This window comes from Globicephala melas, chromosome 21, assembly GCF_963455315.2.
Source record: "Globicephala melas chromosome 21, mGloMel1.2, whole genome shotgun sequence".
Taxonomy (NCBI): domain Eukaryota; kingdom Metazoa; phylum Chordata; class Mammalia; order Artiodactyla; family Delphinidae; genus Globicephala; species Globicephala melas.
This window is the reverse complement of record NC_083334.1, coordinates 6,412,196-6,430,432: the sequence shown is the minus strand read 5'-3', so window position 1 is coordinate 6,430,432 and position 18,237 is coordinate 6,412,196.

The following is an 18,237-nucleotide window of genomic DNA, read 5'->3' as shown; positions in this document are numbered from 1 at the left end:
ATTCACTCCCTTATGGCCTGCAAAGTGCTGAAAGAAAAAAACTTCCAATCAAGAATAGTCTCTCCAGCAAAGGAATCACACATAATTGAAGGTGAGATAACGGGTTTTCCTCACAAGCAAAAGTTAAGAGTTGAAAATCACTGGATTGGCCTTATAAGAAATGTCAAAGGACTTCTTTAAGCCCAAAAGAAAGGGCATTAAAGAGTAACAAGAAAACACATGAATGTATAAATCTCATTGGTAATTGTAAGTACATAAAGAGGTAGTGGGTTAATCACTTGTAAGGTTAGTCCAAAGATTAAAAGACAAAAGCAGAAAAATAATTTGTTATTGGGGTACACAAGATAAAAACGTAAAATGTGACATCAAAAACAAAATGGGAGGGGTATAAATATAGAAGTATAGAATACATTTAAACGCATGTTGTTATTAACTTAAAATAGGCTCTTAAAAATGTAAGTTGTAAGCCTCATTATAACCACAGCAAAAACCTATAGTAGATACACAAAAGATAATAAGTATCAATGCATACCACTAAAGAAGGTCATCAAACCACAAAGGACGAGAGCAAAAGCAAGGAATTACAAAACAGACAGGAAAGAATCAAAATGCTGATAAAGTACCTATCAATAATTACTTTAAATGTAAATGGAGTAAATTCTTAGAAGAGTAGCTAAATGGTTAAAAAACAAGACCCATCTATATGCTGCCATCAAGAGGTTTACTTTAGTTTTAAGTGTGTACACAGAGAGAGAGAGAGAGAGAAGGGATGGGGAAAGGTATTTCATGCAAAGGGAAACCAAAAGAGAGCTGAGTAGCTTTACATATATCAGACAAAACAGACACTGAGACAGACAATAAGAGACACAGAAGAGCACTGCATAATGATAAAGGGATCAACCCAACAAGGGGATATAACATTTGTAAATATTTAGGCAGTCAAGAGAGGAGCACCTACATATATAAAGCAAATATTAACAGAAATAGGGAGAGAAATAGCAATACAATAATAGTCAGGAACTTTAATATTCCACATAACGTTAATGGATAGATTTTTCCAGAGAGAAAATCAATAAGAAAGCACTGGCCTTAAATGCTATGTTAGACCAGACACTTAAACAAAAATATACAGAACATTTCATCCAAAATCAACAGAATACACATTCTTCAAGTGCACATAGAACATTCCCCAGAATAGATCACATGTTCAGCCACAAGACAAGTCTTAACAAATTTAAGTAGACTGAAATCATATCAGATATTTTTCTGACCACAACAGTATAAAACTAGAAATTACAATAAGAAAATTGGACAATTCACAAATATGTGGAGATTACACATCTTATAAACAACCAATGGGTCAATGGAGAAACAAAGGAGAAGTTGAAACCTACCTTGAGACAAATGAAAACGGAAATAAATCATATTAAAACTGATGGGATGATGCTGAACCAGTTTTAAGAGGAAGTTTATAGCAGTAAATGCTTATATCTAAAAACAAGAAATCTCAAATAAATGACTTAACTTTACAACTCAAAGATCTAGAAGAAGAATAACAAAGAAAGCCCAAAATTAGGAGAAGGGAGGAAATAAAGAGCATAAATCAATTTTTAAAAGACAATAGAAAAGATCAATGAAACTAAGAACTTATTCTTTGAAAAGATAAACAAAATTGACAAATCTGTAGCAAGGTTCACCAAGAGAAGGGACTCAAAATCAGACATGAAAGAGGAAACGTTATAACTAATACCAAAGAAATGGAAAGGATTGTAAGAGACTACTATGAACCATTAAATGCCAATAAACCAGACTACCTAGAATAAATGCATAAATTCCTAGAAACATGAAGAAATTATGTGAATTTGGAGAAAAAATAAAATTATGAATTATGAAGAATAGAAAATCTGAACAGACCAAATTACAAGTTAGGAGATTCAATCAGTAACGAAAAAACTGCCCCAAAACAAAAGTCAAGGCCCAAACGGCTTCACTGGTGAATTCTAACATTTAAAGAGGAATTAACACCAATCTTTCTCAGTCTCTTCTGAAATATTTAGGAGGAGGGAATGCTTCCAAACTCATTTTATGAGGCCAGCATTACCTTGATACCAAAACCAGATGAGACACCACTAGGAAAGAAAATTAAGGCCAATATTCCTGACAAACATAGACACAAAAATCAACAAAATATTATCAAACTGAATTAACATTAAAAGGATCACACACAATGATCAAGTGGGATTTCTTCCAGGGATTCAAGATGGTTCAACATCTACAAAAATCAATCAATATGAGATGCCATGTATGACAAAGCCACTGTATCATACTGAACAATGAAAAGCTGAAAGCTTTCCCTCTAAGACCAGGAACAAGTTGGGATGTCCACCCTTACCACTTTTATTCAACATAGTTGGAAGTCCTAGCAAGAAAAAATAGGTAAGAAAAGGAAATAAAGTCATTCAAATTGGAAAGAAGCCAAATTGTCACTAATTGTGGGTGACCTGATGCTGTGTATATAAAACTCTAAAGACTCTACCAAGTAACTGTTAGAATAAACAAATTCAGTACAACTGCAGAATACAAAATCAATATACAAATCTGTTGCATTTCAATACACTAAATAACTATCAGAAAAGAAGAAAACAATTCCATTTATAATTGCATCAAATAAAATGCCTAGGAATAAATTTAACCAAGGCTGTGAAAGACCTGTACACTGATAAATAAGATATTAATGAAAGAAACTGAAGACACAGATCAATGGAAAGATATTCCTTAATCAGGGATTGGAAGAATATTGTTAGAATATCCATACTACTCAAAACAATAAACAGATATAATGCTATATCCCTATCAAAATTACAAAGGCACTTCACAGAAATGAAACAAACAATTCTAAAATTTGTATAGAACCACAAAAGACCCCGAACAGCCAAAGCAATCTTGAGAAAGGAGAACAAAAAGGAATCACACTTCCTGGTTCCAAACTATATTACAAAGCTAGGGACATGGTATTGGCATAAAAATAGACACATAGATCAATGGAACAGAATGTAGAGTCCAGAAATAAACCCATGCATCTGTGGTCAATTAATTTAAGACAAAGGAGCCAAGAATATACAATGAGGAAAGGACAGTCTGTTCAATAATAGTAATGGGAAAACTGGACAGCCACATGCAAAAGAATGAAACTCAATAGTAATTTAAACAAACTTTAAACACAAAAATTAACTCAAGGACTTTCCTGGTGGCACAGTGGTTAAGAATCCTCCTGCCAACACAGGGGACACGGGTTCGAGCCCTGGTCCGGGAAGGTCCCAAATGCCGCGGAGCAACTAAGCCCGTGCACCACAACTACTGAGCCTGTGCTCTAGAGCCTGTGAGCCACAACTACTGAAGCCCGTGTGCCACAACTACTGAAGCCCTCGCGCCTAGAGCCCGTGCTCCACAACAAGAGAAGCCACCAGAATGTAAGCCTGCACGCCGCAATGAAGGGTAGCCCCTGCTCGCTGCAACTAGAGAAGCCCACGCGCAGCAAAGATCCAAAGCAGCCGAAAATAAATGAATAAATAAATGATAATAAAAAAGATTAACTCAAAATGGATTAATGACTTGAATGTAAGACTTGAAACCATAAAACTTGTAGAAGAAAACATAGGGATAAGTTTCTTGATGTCAGTCTTGCAATAATTCTTTTTTAATTGACACCTAAAGCAAAGGCAACAAAAGCAAAAATAAACAAGAGGGACCACCTCAAACTAAAAAGCTTCTTCACAGCAAAAGAAGACAAAGAAAACAAATATAAACAAAAAGAATAGGCAGTCCAAAGAATGGGAGAAAATATTTTCCAATTATATAGCTAATAAGATTAATATCTAAGGTTAATATCTAAGGTATATTAAGAACTCATACAACTCAATAGCAAATAAAAACCCTATTACTATCGTGTTTTTGTTTTGTTTTTTTTTTGCGGTACGCGGCCCTCTCACTGTTGTGGCCTCTCCCGTTGTGGAGCACAGGCTCCGGACGCGCAGGCTCAGCGGCCATGGCTCACGGGCCCAGCCGCTCCGCGGCATGTGGGATCCTCCCGGACCGGGGCACGAACCCGCGTCCCCTGCAGCAGCAGGCAGACTCTCAACCACTGCGCCACCAGCGAAGCCCTATTTTTTAATATATTTAAAAAATGGGCCGAGCCTCATTTTTCTTATAGATGTACTGATGGCCAAAACGTAAATGAAAAGATCTTAAACATCATAATCATCAGGGAAATCCAAATCAAAACCACCATAAGATATCGTCTGACATCTGTTAGAATGTCTATCATCCAAGAGACAGGAGATAACAAGTGTCGACAAGGAAGTGGAGAAAGGGGACCACTTGTGAGCTCTTAGTGGGAAGGTAAGTTGGTGCAGCCGCTGTGGAGAACAGCATGAAAGATCCTCAAAAAATTAAAAATTGAAGCTACCATATGATCCAGCAACTCTGGGTATTTATCGGAAGAAAACATCACTAACTGGAAAAGATATATGCACCCCGACACTCATTGTAGCATTATTTATAACAGCAAAGATATGGAAACAATCTAAGTGTCCACTGACGGATGAATGAATAAAAAAAAGTCATATATATACATACATACACACACACACACAAAATGGAGTGTTATTCAGCCATAAAAAAGAATTAAATCTTGCCATTTGCAACAATACGGATGGACTTTGAGGGCATTATGCGCTAAGTGAAATAAATCAGGCAAATACCATATGATCTCACTGACTGTGGGCAAAAGCACTGAACTCAGAGACAGAACATAGATTGGTGGTTGCCAGAGGTGGGCGTAAGGCTGGGGGTTGGGAGAAATGGGTGAAGGTAGTCAAAAGGTACAAGCTTACAGTTAATAAACAAGTCATAGGGATGCAATATACAGCAAGGTGACTATTGTTAATAATAATGTATATCTGAAAGTTGCTGAGAGTGGCTCTTAAAAGTTCTCATCGGGCTTCCCTGGCGGCGCAGTGGTTGAGAGTCCACCTGCCGATGCAGGGGACACAGGTTCGTGCCCCGGTCCGGGAAGATCCCACATGCCGCGGAGTGGCTGGGCCCGTGAGCCATGGCCGCTGAGCCTGCGCGTCCGGAGCCTGTGCTCCGCAATGGGAGAGGCCACAACAGTGAGAGGCCCGCGTAACGCAAAAAAAAAAAAAATGTTCTCAGCAAAAAAAAAAATTTGTAACTGTATGGTGACAGGTGTTAACTAGACTTATCATGGTGATCATTTTGCAATATATACAAATATCAAATCATTACATTGTACACCTGAAACTAGTATAAGGTTTTATGACAATTACACCTGAATGAAAAATAAAAGGGTGACTCCAGATTTCCTCTGTGGTGTGTCTCCAGGATGACCCGAGGACCAATGAATCTAGTGCCTTTTATATGTATCCCATCTTTTATTCCCTACTATTTCTTTTTTCAGGTAATCGTTTGTACACTGGTGACTATGTTTTGTTGTTGTTGTTAAAGATTTTTCCCTTGAAAAAAATGCATTCTTCATTCTAATTACATTTACAGCTTGTGCATATCCTCCCACCTTCAGCCCACACAGGTCCGAAGACATTCTCCACAGGCACGTAAAGTCCTACTTTAAACATCTGTTAGGAAGTCAGAGCAATAAGTAGAATAAGTCTCTGTGATTGATTTTAAGCGGAATGATTTAATTTTGAGCTTTATTAACCTATAATGAACACTTTATTAACCTATAATGAAATCTAAACCATGAATTTTGCCGATGTCCATCTTATAACTGAGCTGCATTCTCTCCTGCGGGGGGTAAATGTTTGCTTTATGTTGTGTTTTTCTGGTGATTTTATGGTATGTGGCAGAAAATCAATTTCCACCAGTGTACTTTGGGGCAAAGGTATTTATCTACATTGGGGGAGGGGAGGGAGACAAGGAATGATCCTTCAGTCCTGCCTTATTTTGAGTCAAGTCCAAAGGCAAAAGGTTTTAAAAGGAATGTCAGGTGACTCTCCAGGTAGTAAATAATCTATAAATAATGACAAATGGGAGAATGAAAGGAAAACCTTTCTGTGTAATCTGAGCCATCCACTGCAGAAGAATATATCATGACTTAATATTAAATATTTTAATTTGTCAGTGAATTCAAAGTATAGAAAACATCTTCTATCCAGAAAGCGATAACTGATTTGTATGTGTCACAGGATACATTGTCACTTAGACTGACAGTCACCCAAGCCCAGGTACAGACCAGGGAATCAGAGAATCTCATTATCACTGTCCTGATATAACATTAACCCATGGCTGTTAGGCACGCATATTTGAAAGCAATGCCATTACGTATTAAGTGGTAATTGAAAGTTAAAATTATAGATGCTCATTTTTCTAACTGTGATTTAGAGCTACTTGGTGTGTGTGTGTGTGTGTGTGTGTGTGTGTGTGTGTGTTTCTGTTGGAATTACTTGAGCCTTTTATCCACGCTATAAAGCCCAATTTGTTTCTAGAATCAAGGATTCCAAATAAATGGGAAATTTTTCTTCTAAAAAAATAGCAAGGTGGTAGACTAAACATTCCAATTAAAAGGGAATTGTCAGAGGGAATTTTTTTTAAAGACTCAACTATGTACTATTTATAAGAGACATACATACTCTAAATATAAGGACAGATTGAAATGAAAAGGTAAGAAAATCAGCAAACATGAAGCAAAAGAAAACTGCTGGGTCTTCATGAATATCAGGTGAAGTATCAATATTTCTAGAGATAGAGAGATGTCCCAGTAATTAGAGGAGTAAATTCAATGGGAAGATGAAACAGTTTGACTGCAACCAATACTATAGCTTTAAGAGATATAAAGCAAAAAGTAATAGAATAAAAAAAGAAATAGATACATCAGCAACAATAATTGGAGATTTTAAGACACATCTCTTAGTAAATCATGAATTGAGGAAACAAAAGAATCAGTACGGATATAGAATATTTGACCCGATACCCTAGTTAACCTAATTGACATATACAGAACATGATACCCAACAACCAAAGAAAACACGTTATTTTTGCCATTACTTGGAACATTTATCTAAATAGATTACGTGTTGCACCACAAAGCAAATCATGACAAATTCAAAAGATCACTATCATACAGAATAATTTACATGACAGTAAGTTTGAAATCAAGAAAAGAAAATAGCTAGAAATTTTCTGAATGTATGGAAATTAAGTAATGCAATTCTAAATTATCCTTGGTGATGAGTGACGTCACTAAGATGGCAGAGTAGGAGACCCCCATCTCTGTCCTCCCACAGCAAACTACAATTAGATGCTCTCCACAAATGAACATCGCTCGGGGAGAGCTCAGGGATTCACTTAAGAAGCTTCACCAATACAGTGGAGCAAAAACCCTGAGAATAATGGCACAAAAAGGGTAAGAGGAACAGTTTCTTTAGCCTGCATCATCCCACCCCTCAGGCTGTCACTGCTCAGTGCCACGAGGTAGCTCACTGGCTGGAAAGGCTTCCCCTCTATGGGAAAGGGAGAGCTGGGTCAGGGACCAGCTTCCCCGCCTTTCAGGGCCCCTCATGAAGGACCTGCTTCAGTGTCGCCACCCAGAGACTGGCATAGCTGAGACATCTAGAGATGGCCAGGAACAGGGAAGAAGGGCAGGGGTATCCATTACCAGCCGTGCGGTGTAAGCGATGGAGTCCCCAGTGCAGTGCTGTGCAGAAAACCAAACCCAGTAGCTTTCACCGCGGAGCAGACCAAGGGCCAGCGTAACTGCAGTGGACCCTCTGCAGGGTCCGCTTCTGAGGGCCTCACAGCACTGCACATGTGTAGACTCCAGCTGCCTGAGCTGACCCAGCTCGCACCACGGGGGGCACCCTGGGTGCGAGGCTCCAATCCAGCAGGCAGCCCCGGCCTCTGGCGGAGTGCATGCTTCACAGCAGTCTAGTCCCCTGTGGCCGCCTCACAGCGGTGCACGCACTGTAACTGCACGAGCGCACACCAACAGCGCAGGCTCCCACCGCTGCTACGGCACCCAGACTCCGCCCGCACCACCACTGGCAAGTGAACAGGGCGAAGCCCTGCAGTCGCCCGTTTGTAAGCAGCCGCCCTGGCGTCTGGCACAGATACCCACAGCTAGCCCTGCAGCTGCTCAAGTGAACACTGGCACAGCCTGCGTCCCAGCAGCTGCCTGTGTACCTGAATCCAGCCCCAGTGGCAATCCTGTCACTGGCCTACCCTGCCACGTGGGCCCAGTTGAGCCTTGCGTCTTTGTGCCTGCGTGCAGCAAGCCCCGATTCCCGTCACCACATCTCACCGTCACGCACACTCCTACACCGAGCTCCTCCCGCTGTGTGAGCGCACACTCACAGCCCGGCCCCTGCAGCTGCTTTCACATCCCCAGCTGGCCCCAGGCCTCACCGCCGGACCTGGCCCTCACCACAGCCTGTGTGCCAGCAGCCCTTGCCATGACAAGTCACCTGCCCTGATCCCACACCACTGATCCGGAGGCATCACTGAAAACCCCAACTGAAGTCGTGGACCCTGATGGCCTGAGCCAGCGCGACACCACGCCCACCCCCAACTCAGCGCTGTCGCGTGCCCTCACGGTTGGTGCCCTGCACCGCTCGACACAGGGCCACAGTACGCTAAAGCACGTCCCCACCCGCAGAAGAAGGTCTTTCCTCACTAAACTCAGCCCATGAAGTCTGGAAGAGGTGACTGCTTCTTCAAATGCGCAGATACCCATGGAGGGCTACAGGCTCCTAGGAGTCGCGGAAACACACCTCCAAAGAAACACAATAAACTACCAGTGACTGACCGTCCCCCCAAAATGGAGTTGCACAAGTGCCTGATAAAGAGTTCAAAACAATTCATCGAACGAAGCTCAGACAGCTACAGATAAACCGTCTAAATTTTAGAAATACAAGAACAAAATAAGTTTGACAGAGAGATAGGGGAAAAAACGACACAAATTCTGGAGACCAAGAAGGCTCATATTAGAAGGGTAAGAAGAGCAGCTACATTCGGACCACGACGCCCCTCCTCCAGGCCGTTGCAGCACTGCCCCGAGAGGGCATCCCTGGGCCTACAGGTTCCCCAGTGGGAAAAAGAAAGCCCAAGTTGGACACCCAGGAAGTGTTGCTTCCCAGGAAGCCCGTTCACGCCCACCTCTCAAGGGGAGTTCTTTGAGGCCTGGTGACTGCAGATCGGATTGTGGCAGAAGGAGATGGGGCTTTACGGCCACCGGCTCTCAGATCCTGACAGAATGAGTACCTACGCACTGTGCCCAAGCAGTCGTGTGTACCAGCAGCTCCGCACATCTACACAGCCCAAGTAGGGCCTCAGTCTGACCAGGGAACTTCAGTCCTGCCTGGTTTAGGACCCCAAATGGCTAGCCTTGCCAGCCTTGGAGGCTGTTCCGCTGACTTTCCCAGGTAGGGAAACTTAATTCATAGCCCCATCTACCGCTAACTATACACTCCCTGTCCCCCACGACCAGGAAGCCTGGGTGGAGCACCTGAGAAGCTACGTAACCCAGCGCACTCAAGCTGAGAGCCCGGCCAGCTGCTCTGCAGGGCAGCAAAGCCAAGATGGTGGCCCTGGCTGGCAAGGGAACTCAGCGCACGGTTCTGCCTCATTTGAGACTTTAAACGATGAGCATGGCCAGCCCTGGAGCATGTTCATTGCCACTGCCGTCTTGGGGCCTGTTCTGCCGGCCCGCCCCAGGCAGGAAAACTCATTCATAGCCCAACTTATTGCTTGCTGCTGTCCCCAGACCTGCCTGATAAGGAAACCTAGCCAGTGCACCCAGGAAGCTGAGTCGCCCATCCTTCAGCCCCACTTAAAGTGGCAAATGAGCAAAGACCAGCCAGCAGCTCTGTCTGTCTGCAGAGCAAAGTCGGCAGCCCCATCTGGCCAGGCAGCTCAGTGTGCCGTTCTGCCGGATCTGAGTCCCCAGACAATGAGCCATGCTGGCCTTGGGGCCCTTTCTACCACCCTCCCCCAAACAGTGACGCTAATTCACACCCACCCAACTAGGAAGCCTGACCAGAGAATCCAGACAACTGCAGGGCCCATCCACACCCTGTGTGTGGGCAGGGAACCAAGCCAGCAGTGCTATCTACCGGTGCTCAGTCAGCCCCACCCACCCCGGCCCCCAGACCTCAGAGCTCAGGCAGCAGCTTCACCTAAAAATAGGTCCCAACAGCCAATGCCATGTGCCCGAGGATGCTACCAGCTGCCCCGTTCAAAAACCCAAGCAGAGTGGACTGGAGAAGAACTGTCTCTGCCCAAGTGAACCTGTGAAGTCTGGAAGAGGAGACTGCTTACTCAGATGCTTAGATACCAATGTAAGGAATCAGGAATCACACACATACAATATCAGGTAAAGATGACACCCCCAAATGAAACTAACAAAGCGCCCGTAACTGACCCTGAAGAAACTGAGATCTATGAACTGCCTAAGAACTCAAAATAATCTTCCTACTTTAGTAAAATACAGGAACACAGAGACACACAAATAAAAGAAATTAAACAATGCATGAACAAAATGAGAATTTCAACAATGTAACAGAAACAAAATCAGAAATTATAGAGATGAAGAATTCAATGACTGAACTGAAGAATTCAACAGAGAGCTTCAAAGGAAGATTCAACCACGTAGAGAAAAGAATCAAACTCAAATATTGAATGTATGTCATGTAAAATTATTCAGTCAGAAGAGCAAAAAGAAAAAAAGAGTGAAGAAAGCCTATGGAACTTTCTGGACACCACACACAAACTATATACATATAGCGCCAGCATGCTGAACTGCAAAAAGCCAAAGTAAACAAATAATTCCTTAATGAAGAAAAGTGTTTGCTACATCAAACGTGAAGGCAAAGGTACTATTTCATCAAACATTTTGAAACATCATGGTATTATGGCATCATAAAAAGAAAATAATTCTACAGCAACTGAACTCAAAGGCACAGAACGTTGAGATCTAGCAGATGTTCAAAATAGCTATCATAAAGAAATGCAACAAGCTACAAGAAACTCAGAAATGCAATTCAATGAACTCAAAAATAAATGTACAGAAGGAGTTCTTTACCAAAGACATTAAAATTATAAAAATAAACCAACAAATCCTGGAGCCGAAGAAATCAACGAATGAGAAGAAGAATTCATTAGACAGCATAGGTAAGAGTGCAGATCAGATGGAAAAAAGAATGAGAGACTCAGAGGATGTGAAGTTAGAAATGATTCAGTTAAAAGAGAAAAGAGAACTAAGATTTTTTTTAAAGTGAAGAAACCCTTTGAGAGTGACGGGATTCAATCAGAAAAGCAAATCTAAGAATAATTGATGTACCAGAAGGAGAAGAGGGCAGAGAGTTTATTTAAAGAAATAATAGCTGAGAACTTCCCAAACCTGGGGAAGGAGTTGGACATTCAAATCCACAAAGCTGGTAGAACATCTTATTATCTCCATGTAAAAAAGATCATCTGGACAGTTCCATTTCAAGATGGTGACGTAAGAGGATTCTGAACTCACCCCCTCTCACAAACACACAAAATCTATGGCTACCTATTGAACAACTTCCTCTGAAAAAGCCTAACACCTGGCTGAGTGACTCCTACACACTGCACAAATGAGACAGCCCACCCTGAAGCAGGTGAGAGGGGCTGGGACACGATCTCGCCATAAAGCCCTACCTCCAGAGCCGAAACCCCCGGTCAGGAGGGAACTCAGCAACCCCTGAGGAGTGAAGGGTTTAAACCCCACATCAGGACTCCAACTTTTAAGACCTGCCCCCGAGAGGCAAGCCCCCAAACCATCTAGCTTTCAAAACCAATGGGGCTTGTGTCCCCAACAAGGCTATAGACAACCTGAGAAACAGCTCTTAAAGGGCATACACACCTGGACTCATGTGCCCTAGGGCCCAGCGTGGAAGTGGCTGATCGAGGGGTGCCCAGACTTTGTGTTGGGGAGACCCATCTGCTTGTCTGGGAGCATCAGCCCAGGGCCGGCTTCTGATCTGACGTACACCTGGGGGCTGCCTGGGGACAGAGGACTCTTGGGCGCCGTCTCTGGCTCTCCCTCTGCCTTGCTATAGCTGTGGGTGCTATTGTCTTTTAACTCTAGGCTTTTCTTTCCTGGGGGCACCATCTCTATACTCTTTCTTTGACTTCCTCCAGCCAGTGGGCACCATCTTCACAATCACCCTGCCTCGTGCACTAGCTGGAGGCCTCTTTTCTTTTTTTCATTTCTGTTTCCCAGCAGATGCCATCGTGTTGCTCACCCTCTGCTCCACCCAGTGGTATCATCTTTGCACTCCAGAGCACCAGTTACTCCCAGAGGGGACCTTTTACGTGAACCTAGTGGGCTGGTTTTATGCCTGGTGCCTAGTTTTTGCAGCTGCCACCATGGGACATCTCTATTTTGCCTGGCTCTGATTTGTCAACGGGGCTTACACTCAGGGGTCCCACAGAACTGTAACCAACAGAGAAAGGATTCTTTAAAGGCTACCACTTCTGTGGCACGGCAGGAGTGAACAGACCCAGGAGCTCAGTCTTTCTGTGAAAGATTATTAGCTTATCATCATAGATGCATTAATTAGATTAATTAAACACACATCTAACTATAATCCTTCCCAGAGACCAGGTGCTATCTTCACACTCTCTCTGTTGTGCTGCAGAATACCGATATCTCCTAAAAAGAAGCATTTACACTAATATGGTGCCCTGGCTTTTACATCTGGTGCCTCAGTCTTTGCAGCTGCTACCCGAGGATGCCCCAGCATCTTTTGGCACTGGTGGCCAGGGAACCTTGTGATCCTGGGTCCCATGGGACTGTAACAACCTGAAAGATAGTTCTTGGCATGCTACCACCACCAGGGCGCTGTATAAAAACAAGACTGAAACACATCCTTGGTCTCTCTTTAAAAGAGGCCTATTTGCTTATCTTGGAGCTTCTGAATACAGGGCAGGCTTCCAGTTCAGCACACATCCAGGGGACTGCAGATGTGTTTTCAGGGGATGTAGACCAGTACATGCCATCTGTGCACTCCCTCTCACTACAGCTCATTGGTACCCCCAGACCAGAGCCCTGACTTTTGTGACTGCTGCCCAGGGGACACTTCTAGTTCATCTGGCACTGGTGGCCAGAGTTGTGGTCCCACAGGACTGTATATATTGTATATTTAAAGAACTGCTGCTAGAGGGTCTGGCTTACAATCAGCCTGAATCTAGGTGCTGACTGAGATCCTGGGACACTGACAGGTCTTGGCATAGCCTCAAATGAAAATAAAACAGAGTGAACCATCAGAAATAAAAGAATGTTGGACACTCAAAAGGTTTGAGAGACAACCAAGTGTGAGGGTAGTGTTGAACGATAAGGTGTATCTCTATATGAAGCCACTCCTGCAAGACTGGGAAAGGGAGCTGTTTTATCTAATGCACAGAAACCAAAACAGAGTCAAGAAAAAAATGAAGAAACACAGGGTGTGTTCCAAGCAAAAGAACATAATAAAATCTCACTAAAAAAAAAACAAAACCTTTATGAAATGGAGAGATGTAATTTACCTGATAAAGAGTTCAAAGTAATGGTCACAGAGGTGCTCACCAAACTCAGGAGAAGAGTGGATGAACACCATGAGAACTTCAGCAAAGAGAGAGAAAATATAAGCAAGTACCAAATAGATGTCAAAGAGCTAAAGAACACAATGACTGCACTGAAAAATACACTAGAGGGGTTTAAGAGCAAACTACATGAGGCAGAAAAAATGATCGGTGAACTCAAAGAGCAGTGGAACTCAGAGCAGCAAAAAGAAGAATGAAAAAAAGTGATTAAAAAATATTAAAAATTTAATTTAAAAATTTAATTAAAAATTTTAAAAAATGATTAAAAATAAAAAACAAGACTCTATGCTGCCTACAAGAGACTCACTTCAGATGTAAGAACACACACAAACTGAAAGTGAAGGGACAGAAAAAGACATTCCTTTCAAATGGAAACCAAAAGAAAGCTGGAGTAGCTATACTTATATCAGACAAAATAGACTTTCAAATAAAGACTGTAATAAGATACAAAAAAGGGCATTACAAAATAATACAAGGGTCAATCCAACAAGAGGATATAACTGTAAATACTTAGGCACCCAGCAGAGCAGCATCTAAATATATAAAGCAAACATTAACAGACCAGAAGGGAGAAACAGACAGCAACACAATAATAGTAGGTGAGTTTAATGCCCCACTTTCATCAGTGGAGAATAGGTAAACATTAGCCTTAACTGACACAATAGACTAGACTTAACACATAGATACAGAACAGTCCATCCAAAAGCAGCATACACATTCTTCTCAAGCGTACATGGAACATTCTCCAGGATAGATCATATGTTTGGAGACCAGCCAGTCTTAATACATTTAAGAAGACATGTCATATCAAGCATCTTGTCTAACTACAATGGTATAAAACTAGAAATCAATTACAGAAAGAAACAGGAAAATTCACGATATGTGATTATACAACAAGCTCCTTGAAAAATCAGTGGGTCTAAGAAGAAATCAAAAGAATAAAAAAAATACCTTGGGACAAATGAAATTAGAAATACAGCATTTCGAAACTTTTGTGATGCAACAAAACAAGTTCTAAGATGGAAGTTCATAGCAAAAATACCTATGTCAGGAAACAATTTGAAATTAACTTTATACCTCAGGAACAAGGCAAAAAGAAGATTAAACAAAGGCCAAAGTTATAAGGGAGGAAATAACAAAGATCAGAGAGGAAATAAATAAAACAGTGTTCTAAAAGACGATAGAAAACATCAATGAAACTGAAAACTGGTTCCTTGAAAAGATAAAATTGACAAATGAGTAGCTGTACTCACCAAGAAAAATAGAGAGGACTTAAATGAAAAAAACAGACCTGAGAGGAGATGTTACTATTGATAACATTAAAATGCAAAAGATTAAGAGACTACTATAAAAAGCGTTATATGCCAACAAGTTTGATATTTAGAAGAAATTGGAGAATTCCTAGAAACATATGACTTACGAAGACTGAATTAGAAAGAAATATAAAGTATGAACAAGAATATTACTGGTAAGGAGAATTGAATCAGTAACAAAACCTCCAAACAAAGTTCAGTCTTTACTGGCAAATTCTACCAAACATTAAAAGGAGGATTAATACCAATCAATCCTCTAAAATTCATCCAAAAAATGGAAGAGGAGGGAACACTTCTAAGTTCATCTTCAAGGCCAGCATCACCCTGATACCAAAACCAGACAAGGATGACACTAGCAAATTACAGGCCAATATCCCTGATAAACATAGTTGGTAAAATCCTCAACAAAATATTACCAAACTCAACATTAAAAGGATCATACACCATTGTCAGTGTAATTTACTCAAGGGATACAATGATGGTTCAATATCTGTGAAATCACGGTGATATACAACTTCATTAAAAAAAATGAAGGATAAAAGTTATATGATCAATATGATTTACAAAATTAATGTAAAATTGGTGCAGTCACTATGGAAAACAGTAGGGAGGCTCCTTAAAAAATTAAAAATAGAACTACTATATGATCCAGCAATTCCACTTCTGGGTATTTTTCTGAAAAAAAAAAAAACGCAGACACTAATTTGAAAAGGTACCTGCACCGTTAGGCTCATTGCAGCATTATTTACGATAGCCCAGATACGGAAACAATCTGAAGTGTCCATCAGCAGATGAATGGATAAAGAAGATGTGATATATATATTTATGTATATACAATGGGATATTACTCAGCCATAAAAAGCCATTGGCAACAACATGACTGGATCTCGATGGTATTATGTTAAGTGAAATAAGTCAGAGACAGAAAGACAAATACTGTATGATTTCACTTACAAGTGGAATCTAAAAACACAAGTAAACAAACACAACAAAACAGAAACAGACTCATAGATACATAGAACAGGCGGTTGCCAGAGGGGAGATGAAAGAAATAAGTGAGGGAGATTAGAGATACAAAATAAACGAGTCATGGGGGTGTAATGTACAGCTGTAGGATACAGTCAATGATAATGTAATATGTCTGTGTGGTGACAGATGGTAACTAGATTTATTGTGGCGATGATTTTGTAATGTATAGAGATACCAAATCACTGTTGTGCACCAGAAAAAAAATCATATGATCATTTTAATAGATGCTGAAAATCAATTGACAAAATTCAACATATGTTTATAATAACAAGTCTCAACAAGTGGGTATTGACGGAATGTACCTCGACATAATAAAACCATACATGACAACCCATAGCTAACACCATACTCAATGGAAAGCCGAAAGCCTTTCCCCTAAGATCAGGAACACGACAATGATGCTCACCCCTACCACTGCTGTTCCTCATAGTACCGAAAGTCCTAACCAGAGTAATGAGGTTAAAAAAAAAGAATAAAAGGGTTTCCCTGGTGGCGCAGTGGTTGAGAGTCTGCCTGCCATTGCAGGGGACACGGGTTCGTGCCCCGGTCCGGGAAGATCCCACATGCCGCGGAGCGGCTGGGCCCGTGAGCCATGGCTGCTGAGCCTGCGCATCCGGAGCCTGTGCTCCGCAACGGAAGAGGCCACAACAGTGAGAGGCCCTCGTACCACAAGAAAAAAAAAAAAGAATAATGAAAGGCATAAGAATTGGAAAGAAATAATTTAAGTTTTCTATATTTGATAACATAATTTTATATACATATGCATATATATATTCATATTCCTAAAGTCTCCAAATCAAAACCAGAATGAGACATCACCTTCGACCTGCTGAATGACTATATTTTTTGTTTTCATTTTTGGCTTCACCACACGGCATGCAGGATCTCAGTTTCCCAACCAGGAATCCAACCTGTGCCCCTGCAGTGGAAGCGCAGAGTGCTAACCACTGGACCGCCAGGGAATTTCCATGAGTGACTATCTTTAAAAAGATAAAACGTAAGAAATGCTAGTAAGGATGTGGAGAAAAGGGAACCCTCATGCACTGTTTTGGGGGATGTAAATTGGTACAGCCGCTATGAAAGACAATATGGAGTTTCCTTGAAAAATTAAACGTAGGTGGATTCTGGTTCAAGATGGTCACGTAGGAGACTCCTGAACTCACTCTCTCCCGGGGACACACTGAATCTACAGCTACAAATGAAAAGAATTCCCTCTGAAAGAAGTCCAGAAATGCCCTTGCACAGTGACATACATTCAGGAGGAACTCACAACTCCCAGCTCCTTTCTGAAAAGTGAAGGGCTCTGAGAGGGACGGAGTAAAGGGACAAAGTAGGTGATTAAATACTTAATCCCATGAGGGGATCATAAGTAGAGAGGGAACTTTGGGAGACCCCTGTAAGTTAATGATCACTCAAGAAAGCAGGCTTGCTTAACAACAAAACTAACAAAACTGTAAATCAAGGCAATGACACCTGCACCCTGCTGGTTGAGGTCACTCTATGCACACTAAAAATAAAAATACAGGGGAAAGGTGACATTATACTGAAACCTGAGATGATTTACCATATTTTAGTATATGTTACCACCTTTTGCTTATTTCCATAGCACCATGACTGTCCCGGTCGGGCCATATAGGGTCAAAAACTCCCCAGCCCAAAGTGTAGGAGGAGTTAATGATGGAAGACTCAAAGAACAAGGAAGAAGGTGGTCTTTTCCCCCTCCCCACTTTTCCTTCGGTTCTAAAACTGTAGCCCACTAAGTTCTCAGGACGGTACCCTCTTGCCTGCCCACTTGTATCTCTCACAAGCATCCTATACTAATAAATGACTTCTGTTGCCTGTCAATTTGCCTCTTGGTGAATTCTTTCTGCACTGAGACAGAAGAACCTGGACTTCATTAAGTCCTGAGTTGAGTTCTGCGGTTTCAGACCAGGTGAATGGTTTTAATTAAAAGACAGTGGTTTTGAGTCCCCTCCTAAGTCAGGGATGGTGGGTTCAAGTCCCATCCAAGGAGGAGTGTGGGTTCAGTCTGAACTCAAAATTTCGCAGCCCAGCTTTTAAATTTCCACCCAAGGGACAAGCCCCCAAATACCTAGCTCTGAAGGCCAACGGGGCTTGCATGCACGAGACCCACAACGTATGGGAAACCAATGGGCTCGCAGGACTCAGTGGTGAACCCCCAAGTCTCAGCACAGAGGCCGCAGACTGGCACGTCCATCTCGCGGTCCTTCCGTGAGCTAGGCCTATTTATGTATCC